Source organism: Saimiri boliviensis, chromosome 1, assembly GCF_048565385.1.
Source record: "Saimiri boliviensis isolate mSaiBol1 chromosome 1, mSaiBol1.pri, whole genome shotgun sequence".
Classification (NCBI taxonomy): Eukaryota; Metazoa; Chordata; class Mammalia; order Primates; family Cebidae; genus Saimiri; species Saimiri boliviensis.
This window is the reverse complement of record NC_133449.1, coordinates 263,932,044-263,946,952: the sequence shown is the minus strand read 5'-3', so window position 1 is coordinate 263,946,952 and position 14,909 is coordinate 263,932,044. Positions and strand designations below refer to the sequence as shown.

Genomic DNA, 14,909 nt, shown 5'->3' with positions numbered 1-14,909 from the left:
TCCTTTGGTCACTGGCTTCCAGTCTCTAGGGCCTCCTTCCACTCCTCACATGCACCTACTCAGTCCACCGAGGCCCCTGGCACTTGTTACTCCTATCATGGGGAATCACCTTCCCCTGACTCTTCTCATCCTTCAAGTTGAGTTAACACTCACTTCCTCAGGAAAGCCTTTCCTCATCACCTAGAAAAGAGGACAATTCCCTGCCTGCCTCCCTCCTACAAATCCAGCACCACAAACATACACTGCTCACTCTTCATTGCGGTATCCTATTTTACATTCTTCAGAGTACTCATCAGACAGCATACTCATCAATATCTAAAGACATATGCATACATCATTCCTGGCTTATTGTCCCTCCCTCCCCACCTAGATGCTGTGCTTCATGAGTATCCAGTACTGAATATCCAGCATGACCTGAGAGTTCAGCGTCTAGGTGGGGAGGAAGAGACAGAAAGCAAGTTCCTATTCAGCACTCCTCTTCAGTGCTATAGCCCCCAGCAACTAGAAAAATTGTCAGGCACACAAACAGCGTACAGTAAATAGTTATTAAATAAATTGAATGTAGTGCGTAGTTATGCACCATAGAAGATTAATGTAAGTCAAAAAATTTAAATCACGTTATAAGACAGTATGTACGTACCATTCCAAACATGGTTTAACATATTTGGAGATGTAGGCATAAATACGTACATATGTGTGTATGTGTGTGTGTGTGTGTGTGTGTGTGTGTGTATGCATAGAAATTAATCAAGAAGGATATGTAACAATGTTGCTTGGGGTTGTCTCTGAATGACGTAACTGAAATTTTTTTGTATTTTTATTTATATTCCCTGAGCTTTCTTAATTTTTACAAAATGAGCATTCTTACTTTTATAATTTTTAAAAGGCTACTTTTATTTTAAAAAATAGCAATCCAATGTAAAAATCAAATGATGGATAAATCACAAAATAAAAACAGCTAATAAAATGAAAAAATATTTTATTTCCTAGTAGTCAAATAACTATGTGGAGAAAATTAAATAAACTATATCAAAGTCTTAAAGATATTTAGTTGTTTTGACTCAATAAACGAATTTTAAGGGAAGAATGCAAAATTTATTGGAGAAGGGGGAAAATCCAGCTTTATGCTTAAATATATTTACTGTAGCTTTAATTACCAACTGGAAAAGTTTAAAACAATGTAAATGCTGAAGTGATGGTTCATCTAGAGAATAAAACGTTACACAGTTATCAGTACATACTAAAGAATTTTTAGCAACATGAAGAAACATATCACATACCATTACATGAAAAGATGGGGAACAAAACTGAATATCCAGTATGACCTGAAGTAAACTAAAAGAGTGAAGGAAAAGATGGGCAAAGAAATGTTACATACCATTGTTTAAAATTGGTAGGCTTTGCCTTCAGATGTGTTTTGTCTGAACCAAATTCTTAAAACAAACAAAATTTTAAAATCCTTGAATTATTTGTCAATGTTGCAAAACAGAGTGTTTAAAAATAGATATTTAAAAATCAAAACTGAGAAGCTCTCGAAATACTCATTCCACATCCCACAGGACACCAATCAACGCCAGGTAAGAGCAGTGGCTCCTTCCTAAGAACATGTGTTCTAAAGTTTTTCATAGTTCTCACCTTCCTTATTGGTCCTCAAAACTGAGACAAGTTTCAGTTGCCATTTACCATCTACACTGTCACTGTTGTCTCTCTTGCAGTAGAATTAAAAAGAAAGTGACATTAAAAAGAAAGTATGTCACTTTCTTTTTAATTCTACTGCAAGAAATTGTCTACCAAAAGCATGAAGACAAAAGGCAGGCCAGGCCAACTTGTACAATTTACATAACGTCCACTGTCCTTGTAAGCATTTGAGTTTTTGCTCCCAGCAGTACAGCCTGTGGAATGCATTGAGTACAGCACTCATAGTTTTGACTATCTGTGAGCTGAAAATGTTTCAAAACAGTCATCTGTAATTTTATTGAAGCTGGCCTTCAGGAAAGGGTGAGTTGGCAAAGTCCTCGGTCTAGCCAGCAGCCCAATGTCTGCATGTCAACACAGCTTGGTTGCTCTCCAGTCACCATTACATACTCCGTGCGGCTCACACAGTGTTCTTTGTGAAAAGTAAATCCCCCACCTCACAGAAAGAAAGCTAACTGCCAGTTCCAGTGGGGGCAACGGGAATAAAGTCCATGTAAAGCAATGGTATGGGGTAGAACAATATGAGACAGATAGAAGTAATACATATCTATACATACAACTTGTCACCTACAAGTCTTGTCACCTCCAGATATACATACAACTGGTCACCTGCAAGTCTCACAGGTATCTTGAACTTACTATGTCCAAAACTGATTCTTAATTCATTACCCTCCTGAATTTGTTCTTCCCCTAACCTACACCATCTCAAAATATGGCTAATTTATTCAAGCAAAAAAAGAAGTAAAGTAGGATATGACTTATCCTACCATGAATGCTACACAGGAACATGAAAACACGTCTCAAGAAATTTTCTTTCTTTTATTTGGCTGTATGAGGAAAATAAAATACAAGGTCAGTATTTGTCATGAAGGTTCCAAGACATATCTTTCATGACTACTGAGGGTCCACTTGTTATTAAAATATTTACAACAGTTGCTAATTTTAAAAAAAATTCTTCCTACATAAAACTAATTGCAAAACTAATGCAGTTTTTTACACACTGTCAAATGGAAACATTATTTTTAACTATAGTCTTGTGTGCTTAATGATGGGGATACAGTTCTGAGAGATGTGTTAGGCAATTTTGTTGTTGTGCAAAACATCACAGAGTGTACTTACACAGACCTACATGGTATAGTCTACTAGACACCTAGGCTATATGGTATAATATATTGCTCCTAAGGCTATAAATCTGTACAGCATGTAACTGTACTGAATGCTAAGGCAACTGTAACAGAACGGAACTATTTAAACATTACAAAGGTACAGTAAAAACATGGTCTTATAATCTTATGAGACCACCATCATATATATGGCTTGTCACTGACCTAAACATCAGTATATGGTACATGACTGTAAATACTTTATTGCTACTGTCTCCCAGTAAGATCATGTGCTGGAATTTCTCAAGTGGGATAGCCACAAATTCCATGCATCTTGGATTTGTTAGGAGGAGCTCATTCTCAATAAATTTACAAAAAATAATCACAAAAAGGCAGAAGGTCATACTGAAGGTAATAAAAGATTATCCTTCACGGAAGATATATAGTAGCAACTTTAAGCCTATTAACCTAGGATATTCTCACATTTGTGTAATATAAGTCATCACTAAATCACTCATGGATGTCAGCAAAGTGAAATAACCTAGTATGTTCCTCATATACAGTAGTTCGTTGAATAAGCAGGAGGCAATGTTTGTGTTCGGTGAAATGTAACATCACAACAAAATTCCTTTCAAAATCGGTGAAGAGGAAATGAGGACTACTTGATACCTAACTGCAGTAACCATCTATTTATTGAGTGGACTTCCTGGCTTTGAACCACACCAGTCACTTCCATATGTCATTCACGGGGCAGGAACATGTCTGTCCAGGACACTGCTGCAAATCTGATGCCTACCTACTGCCTGTCAAAGACAAGGCACTCGGCAGTGACTTAAATAAATCACATATCACTCTAACACCTCTATAAAAGGAAAGGAAGATCATACCCTGACCTTCAAAAATTTATCGAGGACTATTCAAGACAATAAAAGAAAAAGAAGAAAAAAAATGCCTTCAATGCAAAATAAAATGTATTGCCAACGAAAAGCATTTCAGTTTTAAAGTAAATAAAACTCGACAAAATATTTCCCAGTGACCAGAAGCAACAAAATAGTTTGTCAGAACGGCCTGAAATGCTTTCCATGACAGTTTGTTAAAACTTACATAACACAATTATTCTGCTTAGAAATTCTGTATTATTAAGAATATAATACTTGGCTTTAATCACCATATCAGATCAGTGAGGTCAAGGTAATATTTATCAAATACTATATGTGGGCACCGTGAGCCAGATATTATTATCCCCTTTTTACAGATAAGGAAATACAAAACTTGTCCAAGTTCACACAACCAGTAAATGGGAAATGGGATTTGATCGAAGACCCTTTACCACATGGCATGCTTTATGTGTGGGAAATTCAGGAAAGTAAAAAGAATGACAGTCAACTGTAATTTCAACACACAAAAGACAGTACCGCCTAACATTCAGCCTATAGACTTCCTGGCATTTTCCTACATAACATATAGAAAACTGTACACACACACACACAAACACACACACACACACACACACACACACACACACACACCCCTTTCTCTCCCTCCCTCCCTCTCTCTCTCTTACTCTCTCTCTCCCCATAAACAAAAACAAAGATCAATGTACCCATACTGTTTTACAATCTGTTTTTTCAGTTTACAAAAATTGAATATCTTTCCACATCTATAAATATTCCCCTACATCACTGTTAAAGAAAGGGTATTCTATTACATGTATATACCACAATTCATTTAATCAGTCTCCCTATCATTGAGCATTTAAGGTTTTTCTAGTTTGTAACTATTATAAACAAATTTACAAAAATCATTTTTGCAAATTAGAGGGGGATTTTTTTTTAATGTATATTTTTGTGGTGCTCACTAGAATCTGGAGGTGAGTTTTTTCCAAACTTCAGAGGACCTCCCTCCAGATTTTGGCACACCACAGTAAGCAGAATTCTTAAGAATCACCGAGGAGGAGAGAGGTATTGACAGGAGTATGGTGCACACGTGCACTACATGCACTAGAACCACTGGTAAAGACCGATCTCTGTACACAGGCTTTATTGTTTCTCCCTAGTTTAGATTCCTAGTGGTGAACACGCCTGACTAAGGGACAGGGCACATTTTTGAGGCTTCTGATGAGTAATACAAAATTGCCCTCCTGTAAAGTTGTAACACCCACCAACAGCATTTGAAAGTGACAATTTCCAAAATCCTCCAGTTGACTAGATTTGTTTTTAAACAATCATATCCCCATATGGCCATAAGTTTGTAAAATAGCTGAGCTATTGATAAAGCACACCTGAAAAGAAAATAATTCAAACAATAAATGCCAGATTTTAAAGCATATGTTTCAAATACAAAACACAAAACTTAATGATACCAGATACCAATAGGCTAAACTTAACAGAATGACTTTAGAAAATCTAATGAAAATGGACTTTAAAAGGTACCAAGCTACGATGTAAAACACTGCACTTTCCTTGGCCTGTCTGGCTTAAGAGTTGGAGTTTTAATAACAACATGCTCTATTTTTCTAACAAGAAACTCATAAAATTGTATATTCTTTCAGATTGTGTAAGTACTGTCTTATAGCTAACATGGCAATCTGCAGTTCTTAAAATTCCTTTAGATAATCACTTATTCAACAAATATGTGAATGTCAACTATAGACCAGGCACGGTTCTAATGCTGTGGACAACAGACAAAATCATGGTTACACCGCCAGTCAGGACTCCTGGATTCTTAGGCAAATTATACCACCACCTCTGGGTCTAAGCTTCTTTATCTTAAGAAGCTGACCAAATGAATCAGAAGGCCCTTCCAGCTTTCAATCAAATTATCTACTTTATTTGATTTTTGTCTGAGTGCTTAATTTTCTATTATTCACAAGAGCTTTGCATTTTAAGCTCTATATAGTTTTTTCACAAAATCAGACCCACATTCTCCCAAAAGAACAATTTTACATTTACATTAAAATTGTGATGATCCAGGCAACTTCAAGGAATAAATGCAGGATGAGGTTCCAGTTAGAAGAAAATGTATGCTCCTAACTTCAACTGTTTCTATGGAGAGGTTTCTGCAACGGTCTTATCTCCCTCACATTTGTATTGCACTATAAACACTAATGCATGAAGCATGGCATGGCTGTGGGTCTCCAAACCTGTTGTATGGAAACTGCTGGCATCCTGTTCCCATGCAGCAGGCATCTTAGTGCTTACTGTGGCACTCGGGTGTCCTCAGGGGCTGCAACCTAAAGTGCTGGTGGCGATTCTCACATCTCTCCCACTTACCTTACCCCAACTCAACAGGTACAACAATTCTGTCTAAAGTCTACATCTCATTGCCCAATTAGCATTTCTGTCACCTCTTATTATTTTCCACCAGATGTTCCTGCTACCACAATTCAACAGTCTTCGGATTCAGGGTGTCCTTGGAGAAGCCCACTTTGGGGAGAAATTAGAAGGCGGCATTGCAAGAGGCCTCAGTATTCCAAGGCACTCTCTAGGAGAGCGCCACACAAACGACTTTAGGTAGTGATATCACCGCCTTGTGGCCTCTAAGGATACTGCCACTTGGTAATACAGACACATTCCCCACTCTAGGCATATACAACAATCCCAATTTTTTCTCTGTATATGCCTTATAAACCAGAAGAATGAGTGGAAGCCAAGATCCTCACCTCAAAGTATAGAAAACAATCCACCTACCAGAAGTTTTTCCTCAATTTCCAACATGAAACCATAAAACAGCATCATCCAAACCCATGTTTTGCTCACCTAAGCAGTATCAGCAGCAACATCCTATAAGAATGCATGTGTTGTCATTTTAGACAACGTAAGACAAATTTGCAAGTCCTACATTTCACAAAAGGAAAGGTAAAGGAATTGTTAAAAGTACTTTAACTCAGGCATCTAAGCCTCTAAATTTACCCTATTCTTTTCCTGAAGAGCTTTAGCTATATCAGGATAAAAGGATACAGGTTTCTTTACTGAAGACTAAGGACCTGAAGAACCCTCCTTTACAGATAATTTTCACAGAACTTAAGAGAAACAGTTGGAAGATAACATTGTCATAAGTAGGAACAACTTATTATGCTAAGGCATTAATCGATTATGATAGGAAATAAAAAAGTTAAAACCCATCATTCTGGAAGATTATAACACTTTTAACATGGAACAAGAGCCCAAAAGTTACATCAGGAGAAAGACATAGACTCTTATTAGACATCTATAACAATTGCTTGGCATAAAACTCACTTCCCAAGCTTTCATTAATATTTAGAATGACAGATTAGAAGTTGGGAAAAGGAAATGCCACAAATTCTTGATATTCCCTATAGGGCAGGCACATACTCCTCCTGTAAGAATAAAGTACCTACATGTATTTTATCTACTCATTAGTCTGTCATCTGGCCCAAAGAATTAAAACATTCAATACACACAAACAAAAGGCATCTTTGAAATCCTACACTTGTACAAATGGCTATTATGTAGAATAAAAATGCTCATCTTTCTGAAAATCTCTCATAAATCACTGTAATTTACTGAAAAGGGTTTGTTTTTAAGGTTTTACACTCGAATTTCATGGAAGAGCAGTCAAGTGTAATTGACTTAAAGCAACAATTTGACTAAAGTGATAATTGGAAAGAAAAGTGGTAACAGTAACTGACTGACTAATGTCAAAGGCCATAGCCAGGCTAAAAAACTAAAAGACTCCCAACTCTAAGTTTTTGACCAAATGCAGGTAAGATTATTTTGTAAATTCTCTCATCATTTATTTACTCAATAACTATTCACAGCCCACTCTGTGATGACAGTGGTTCCTGGTGCTGCAGATGCAATGGGTAACAAGCAGATGTGTTGTTACCCTCCCTGGAGCTTCCAGCCTAGAGAGGAACTCCACCATTCACATCTTTCCAACTTCTGTACACATTTTTTGACATAGGCAACACATATGGGCACCAACCCCAGCCCACTCCTCTGCTGCCTGTCACTCCCTCCTTTCCTTTCACCAACTGCAGCCACAGTCCCTCGGGTATGCAAGGCTCAGTTCTGCTCCAGGGCTTCTGCACTTGCCCTTCCCTCTGCCTGAGCCACTCTTCTTTCAGAGTTCCAAAATCACAAGGCTTCTTCCCTAACATTCAACTCTCAGCTCAGACCCCTCCACCCAGAGAGGCTTTTCAGGCCACTTGATGTAAAACAGCAGCCCACATCCCGTCACATTCTACCATGCAACCCTGCTTTATTTCTTTCACAGCACTTATCACTTACTGCATCTTTGCTTTTTATCCATCTCCTTTGCTGAGATGTGACTTTATAGCTGGGTCTGTCTGTCTTGGGCAATGCCATAATTTAGTCCCTAGAAAGCTGTCTGAAATATTAACAGATGCCCAACAAATAACTATTTAAGAAGAACAAATACAGATGACATTAGCAGTTTTGTATCACAACAACAGATACCAAATAAAAGGCAAGAGAATGCCTTAAAGAAGAGTTTGGACCATTTTATATATATATAAACACACACACACACACACCCCCACACAAACACACACACACACACACACACACACATATATAATAGATATTATACATATATGTATGTTTTAAAAGATTATCATAGCTTACACTGGTCCTAAAAAATAGCCCTCAAAAATAAGCATAATGAAAATACTAAAGCTCAACACTGGCTAATGTTCAAACTTTGTCATGTATCAGGCTCAATTTCTAGTATTAGCATTACTTCTACAATTTATCCTTTTTCAAAAGCATGCTGACAAGAGACTCCAATATTTCATTTTAAAGAAAAGAGCTAAATATTTTTTAAAAGCATCCTTCCCCTTAAAAGTTATTAACCCTCTCATGAACTGTAAAATTTGTAACCATGTTATACTAACATTGAAATATAAGACAGTGGTGATAATCTACAGCAGGCAGGATTTGAGTGCCTAATAACAACCAAATTTTATGAAACATAACTGCCCTCATCTTCAATTTAACCAAAGGCATAAGCCACTTCTCCATATTCAAAAATATTTGCCGGGCGCGGTGGCTCAAGCCTGTAATCCCAGCACTTTGGGAGGCCGAGGCGGGTGGATCACGAGGTCAAGAGATGGAGACCATCCTGGTCAACATGGTGAAACCCCGTCTCTACTAAAAATACAAAAATTAGCTGGGCATGGTGGCGCACGCCTGTAGTCCCAGCTACTAGGGAGGCTGAGGCAGGAGAATTGCTTGAACCCAGGAGGCGGAGGTTGCGGTGAGCCGAGATCGTGCCATTGCACTCCAGCCTGGGTAACAAGAGCAAAACCCCATCTCAAAAAAAACAAAAAATATTTAAACACTTAAGAATTTTTCCTATAGATTATTCTTTAAAATTTGTATCTATTCCTTCCTTTCTTTTGTTGAAACAAAGAGCCAAGTGGTTACCCAGGGAATGACATTAGTTACTGACCATCATGGCTCCCACTTCACAGCAAAGATGCCAAAAACTCTTATGGATCACTGTGAAGTTATATAGAAGCAAACAGTGTATGCTGGAGAGAAGGCACATTTATTTCCTGGAAGGCGACATAAAGAAACAAAAGACTACTGCCTTTAGGCCTTTGGGAATAACCAAATCCACTTAAAAACCTCAAAAACTAATGCTTTACAATTTCACAGCAAATTATTAGAAACAACCTACATATATTACAATAAAGAAGTTAAATAAATTATGGTCCATCCCTAATGGAGTACTCAGCAGCTGTTAGAGAATGAGGTAGCTCTCTTAGATACCAATGGAGATTTCCATGATTTAGTACTCTGGGGAGGGAAGAGGAGGTAGGGGGAGCTGGTGCAGAGTATATAGTGGGTCATCATCTTTGCGAATACAAACAAAAAGAACACATATAAAATGTTTACAAGAACACAGGCTATGTCTGGAAAGACATACACAATGGGCCAGTAATCTTGGTTCCTGGAGAGGGGAACTGGGTGCTGTGGAACGTGGTGGAAGAGAGGTATACTTTCTGCTCTGTATCTTTTTATATCTACTGAATCTTCTCCAGTGTGAACAGATTACCTGCTGCACAAATTAGTACAATAAATTTTAACATAAGAATAATGCATGCAATTACCAACATATTTGTCAAGGATGAGCATTCAGAAGCAAATTTTTCAAAAATCACAAAAGTTTTGCTCCTACAAAAGCAGTCCCTGATTCTCATTCCCCAGAAGATACGTATGCACTAATTAGAGGCTTGCTTGTGATCTCACCTATTACAAAGCAAAGAAGTCTCAATTCAATTCTTGGAGAGGAAATAGGTACTCAGATCACCTTAAGAACACATCATATATTTAAACTGGGCTTGTAACTACTCTCTAATGAAGTTTCCAAATGAACAGTTGCCCCCGACTATAATACAGAAAGTTAATGTAAGAAACAAGTAAAAGGACTGTCTCATGTTTTTAAAAAACACATTATACTTAGGCTTCCTTTTCTCTGCCAGGCTTAGACAAGAAACCCTCTGGTAATAGTGAAATGCAATTTCAGATCTGTGGCAAAATAATCACGTAAGGGGAAGGGCAAGTAGCATTCACGCTGAAAAAACTCCTTGGTTTTTCACTTGTTAAAAGGAAAGGTTTGCTTTAAATTTAATTTCTGTACTATTTCTGAACCCCTGCGTAAACGATACTACTATATCACATTGATTTTCCTTCAAGCAAATACTTTTTAAAATTAAAAACTAATCTGAAACTGAACACGAATCAGAAGGCAAACTTTGAAACTTTTCTATTGAAAAAAATGTATCTTTTAAAGACACATAAAAAGAAATGCAAATAACTGATTTCCATATAAATGTCATTCAATGACAGTACAGGTTATATCAATATCTGACTGCATTAAACACATTCAAAAGGAACACAAAGATACTCAACTGCAAATGAAAGACCTCATATATTTTTGATAGCGGAATGCGGGGAGCAAAATCATGCTAATTCAGATTAATCATGTAAATTCAGAACGCGTGATGTGCAGTTTAGTGTCGCTCAGAACTCCTGAATCCAGCTTTGTGCTTTTACACAACATAACAGAAAGGGCATCTTTCACAAAGCCTAACTTTGACCTCCAACACTTTAACTTTGGGTTTAACCAGTACACCTTCGAAAGTAAGCACATAAAAATACAGGTAAGTCTAAGGCACTATGGATACAGAAAGGACGAGGAATGGGTTTAAAGAGGAGCTGCAGCACAGGGGCACGAAATCACCTGGCAGGTCGCCTCTCCAAAGGAAAAATGTTTCAAGTTCCCTCCCACTCCCCAGGTAACCTCTGGCCTCAGAACTCACTGCCCTGAGCGGGGCAGAAGTTCTGGGCGCTGAAGTCCGCGCCCCCCCGGGACACGAGGATGATCCAAGGGCGTGCGGAGAACGGCGCTACCCAGAGCGGCGCTTTCCGGGGTCACTCCCCTAGGACGCTTCGCAGAGCCGGGAGCGCTGCCCCACCCCGCCTGGGCAGCCCCTGGGGACCCCGCTCCCGGCTCTGCGGCTCCCCTGCCCCGCGCCGCGCCAGCCCGGCCCCCGCACTCACCGGCCGCTCCGGCGCCGCTATCTTGCCATCCCCTGACGCCGGCTCTGCAGCCTCGGCCGCCGCCCCGGGGCTGCCCAGAGCCCGCAGCCGCCCGGGGGCAGGAGCCGCCAAGGAGGGGGTCGGGCACAACCCGCCGCCGTCTCCGCCTCCGCCGCCGTCTCGCCTCCCCAGTGCCGGCGCGAGGCTGTTGGAGGCGGCCACGGGCGAAGGGCGGCCCGCTGCGCTCTGCGAACCCTGCGAGCCGCCGCCGCCAGAGCCGCCCAGAGGCAACGGTAACGGCCACCGCCACGGCAGAGTCGCTCCAGCCGGGACTGCGGCGCGCGGGGGCGGTGCCTGCACGCCGCTCGGCTGGGGGCGCCGCGGGCCCGGCCCCGCCCCGGCCCCGCCCCCACCTCCGGCCCCGCCCCAATCCGCGCGCCCCCGCAGATGCCCGGCCGCGCGCGCGGGCGCGTCCGCGGGGCCGGAGTCGGAGGAACGGGACCGCGCGACGGGCTCCGGGCGCTGAGGGTGGGGCTTCTTCCGAGGCTCCGGCGGCGAGGCCGCTCTCGGAAGGTCACGGAAGCGCGAGGGAGAGGCAGGCGGCCGAGCCCGGGAAAATCCTCGCGAAAGGCCGAGTGCGCGACGGCCCTGCGGCGAGGACTGCGGCTCCCTGACCGCTGCCGCTGCGAACGCTGCCTTGAGGGGAGGAGAGCGCGGGGCCGTGTTTTCGCCGCCTCTGTAACCACTGCATACACGAAAACTAGCTTCTGGGGCGAGGGGCGGGGCACGATGGCTGAGACTTCACGGATCACCTAAACCGCCCCCGGGGCCGAGGCGCAGCTGCCCGCGTCTCGCTCCTCCTGCCGGGTGCGGGGCTGCCCTGCCGGAGAGGGCCCGCGGACGCGCCGAGAACATCCTGGAGCCATCTAGTCTTTCCTCCGAGGCGGGGTGGGCTTATTTGTGCGGAGTAGAAACGGATCCCTTAATGGGGTGAGATTTTTCCTCGCTACATTGTTCCCATTTCCGCAGTTTCACTTGGCCTCGGTTTTCTTGCAGCGTAATCACCAAATGAAATTAGCTGGAGAGCGTTTGATGGCGCAGAATCACGGTCTGAAGATGTTTACGCTGTATGCCGGACGCGTTTGATGGTGTTCTCTTCAGCACAATTAATTTTGCAAAGTTCAGAAATGTGCCAGATAGAGCCCCTGGCACGCAGTCAGGACTCTGCAGACACACCTTGAGTAGGAAACCGGCTTGTTTGTTTCATCTGTTATTTATGCGATGCACCAGCACCAAGGCCAACGTCTTTTTAAAAAACCTTTGGGTACAATTCCAAAGCAATTTGTAAATTGGCAAAATGAAGCTCGTTTTCTAAAATAACTGTTCCCTGTTGATTACGTAATTAAATGAGCAACAAAACACCTGAAAGGACATTTATTGAAAAGTAGACTTCCAAAACAAAAATATGTATTTCACAGCTAGAAATGGTGGCTATTAGTGTCCTAAAGGCCAGCTGCATTCATGTATGTATTTTGAACCCTAAAACTAAACGCTTCCTGTTATCCCTAGGACCTTGTTTGGATAACATTTTTCTGTTATACATACTTGAAACCAACCCCATTTAAGATGTTTATCCTTATTCTTGAGTCCTTGATGGTTTAGGAAATTTATCATTTTTCATATTGCACAATCCTGTCACTGTCTTTTCCATTAGGCACAGTGCCTAAGATCCACAATATTTTTAGAGGCCCACAAAAAATATTTTAATTTCTTTTCAAATCATAAGGAAAAAAACTTTAGGTGTAAGAATTTTAATATATATAAATATATTTGTTTTTGTACTAATACAATCTTAAAATGTAATTTTTATTTTTTTTAATGGAGTAAAAGGCTCAATGAAGGCAAAAAGACCTAGGGCCCAAGAAAAACATGATGTGCCCTTGTTGCCTGGGATTGAAAAATCCCTTTCCATGAGAAGAATTTAGTTTTAAGCATGTTATATAAAATGCTCATTTCTGTGGCCTTGTTAATAATACATAGATGGAGATTTGGAGTCGTAATAGTTGCTAGCATCCATCTGATACACATCATGTGCCTATTACGTTTTTTAATCCTTACAGCACACATGTGAAATAGGTACTATTCTCACACTTAGGGAGTGATGCAAGTTTTGTGGGGCCTGCAGTTTATGCAACTTGGGTGATCCTCTTAAAGAAAAGGCCAATACTGTGTATTAGTCCATTCTCACACTGCTATGAAGAACTGCCCAAGGCTGGGTAATTTTTAAAGGAGAGAGGTTTAATGATTCACAGTTCCACATGGCTGGGGTGACCTTAGGAAACTTACAATCATGGTGGAAGGAGAAGCAAGTACCTTCTTCACAAGGAAGCAGGAAAGAGAAGGGTGAGCAAAGGAGGAACTTGCCAAACACGAAACCATCAGATTCATGAGAATTCACTTATTATCATGAGAACGACATGGGAAAACCACCCCCATAATCCAGTCACTTTTCTCCCTGACACGTGGGGATTACAATTCAAGGTGAGGTTTGGGTAGGGACACGAAGCCTGACCATATCATACAGCATGTTCAGGCAGCCCAAGTACCACCCAATAGAATGGAAAATGACAGAGGGGAAGTCCAAGTGGAAACAGACCTCAATGTCAGGTAATTGTGACTACAATATATTACTTTTGCAAATTGTACAAAATCACATGACCAGGTGAATGTAGTGCCAAGCCTCCTGCCAAGGCCTGGGATGGAGGCCTAGAGAAATGCGCAAAAGCTTATGCTGTGTGAGTGTCACAGAAGACCTGCCTTCTATGTATACCCATTTTACAGGTAAACAATTTAGGAATTTGCCACAGCTTCCAAGGAACACCACATTCCTTATACCATACTGAGGTATAATTTGAAGAGCTGTGGTATAAGCATTGTTTCATGAGAAAAAAGAGTTTACATTTCTGTAACAAAGTAAGAGTTTTAAAAATATGTTAGCAATATTTGACCAGACCATAACCCAGCTTGGGGCACCTGACTGCTGTCTGTGCTGTCAAGAATAAATTTTTCTTATCTATTGTATAAATATATGAATTAATCCGTATGGACTCTTGAAGGAATTTCAGTTCAATTTCAAGTCTTACGGATTGACACTATTTTTACTTACTTTGTCATAGACCAGTCTATGTTGTAAATACTATTTTATATAATTACATTTTGCAATTTCATGAAGTGTTAAGAATATGTTTTGTTTGATGCTTATACTGCATAATACAAAGAGCCTCATCTCCATAAATGTTTGTTGAAAAAATAATGAAATACAGTAAGTCACAAAATTAGAAGTGTAGGTTTTGTCACAAGCTAAAAGTGAATGGGACTGAAGTAGCAAAATGTTGAGCTTGTCAGTACTTCCTTAATAAGCAGAACTGACTTCTTAGTTAATTATTTTGTGCTAAAAATTTGTGATCTTCTTTCCAGCTACTGGCTCTTCTGTTTTTGTTTTGATAATTACCTTGCTTTTTTAAAAAAATGCTATTGCATTTGAAATGTGTCTGTGTATGATAAGATTTAAATGAAACAA

General features: G+C 40.6%; 1 protein-coding gene and 1 long non-coding RNA gene across 2 annotated transcripts in view; one reads left to right on the top strand and one right to left on the bottom strand.

Moving 5' to 3' along the window:
- Positions 1 to 11,664, bottom strand: part of LIFR (LIF receptor subunit alpha) — an 81,590-nt gene extending 69,926 nt beyond the window's left edge. The window contains exon 1 of the mRNA XM_039469026.2: positions 11,351 to 11,664. The gene's annotated coding sequence lies outside the window, so the exon portion shown is untranslated. The remainder of the gene's footprint in view (positions 1 to 11,350) is intronic.
- Positions 11,665 to 11,788: 124 nt separating this feature from the next.
- The window catches only part of LOC120363953 (uncharacterized), a 49,266-nt gene continuing 46,145 nt past the window's right edge, over positions 11,789 to 14,909 (top strand). The window contains exon 1 of the long non-coding RNA XR_005579348.2: positions 11,789 to 14,170. This is a non-coding gene — a long non-coding RNA (uncharacterized LOC120363953). The remainder of the gene's footprint in view (positions 14,171 to 14,909) is intronic.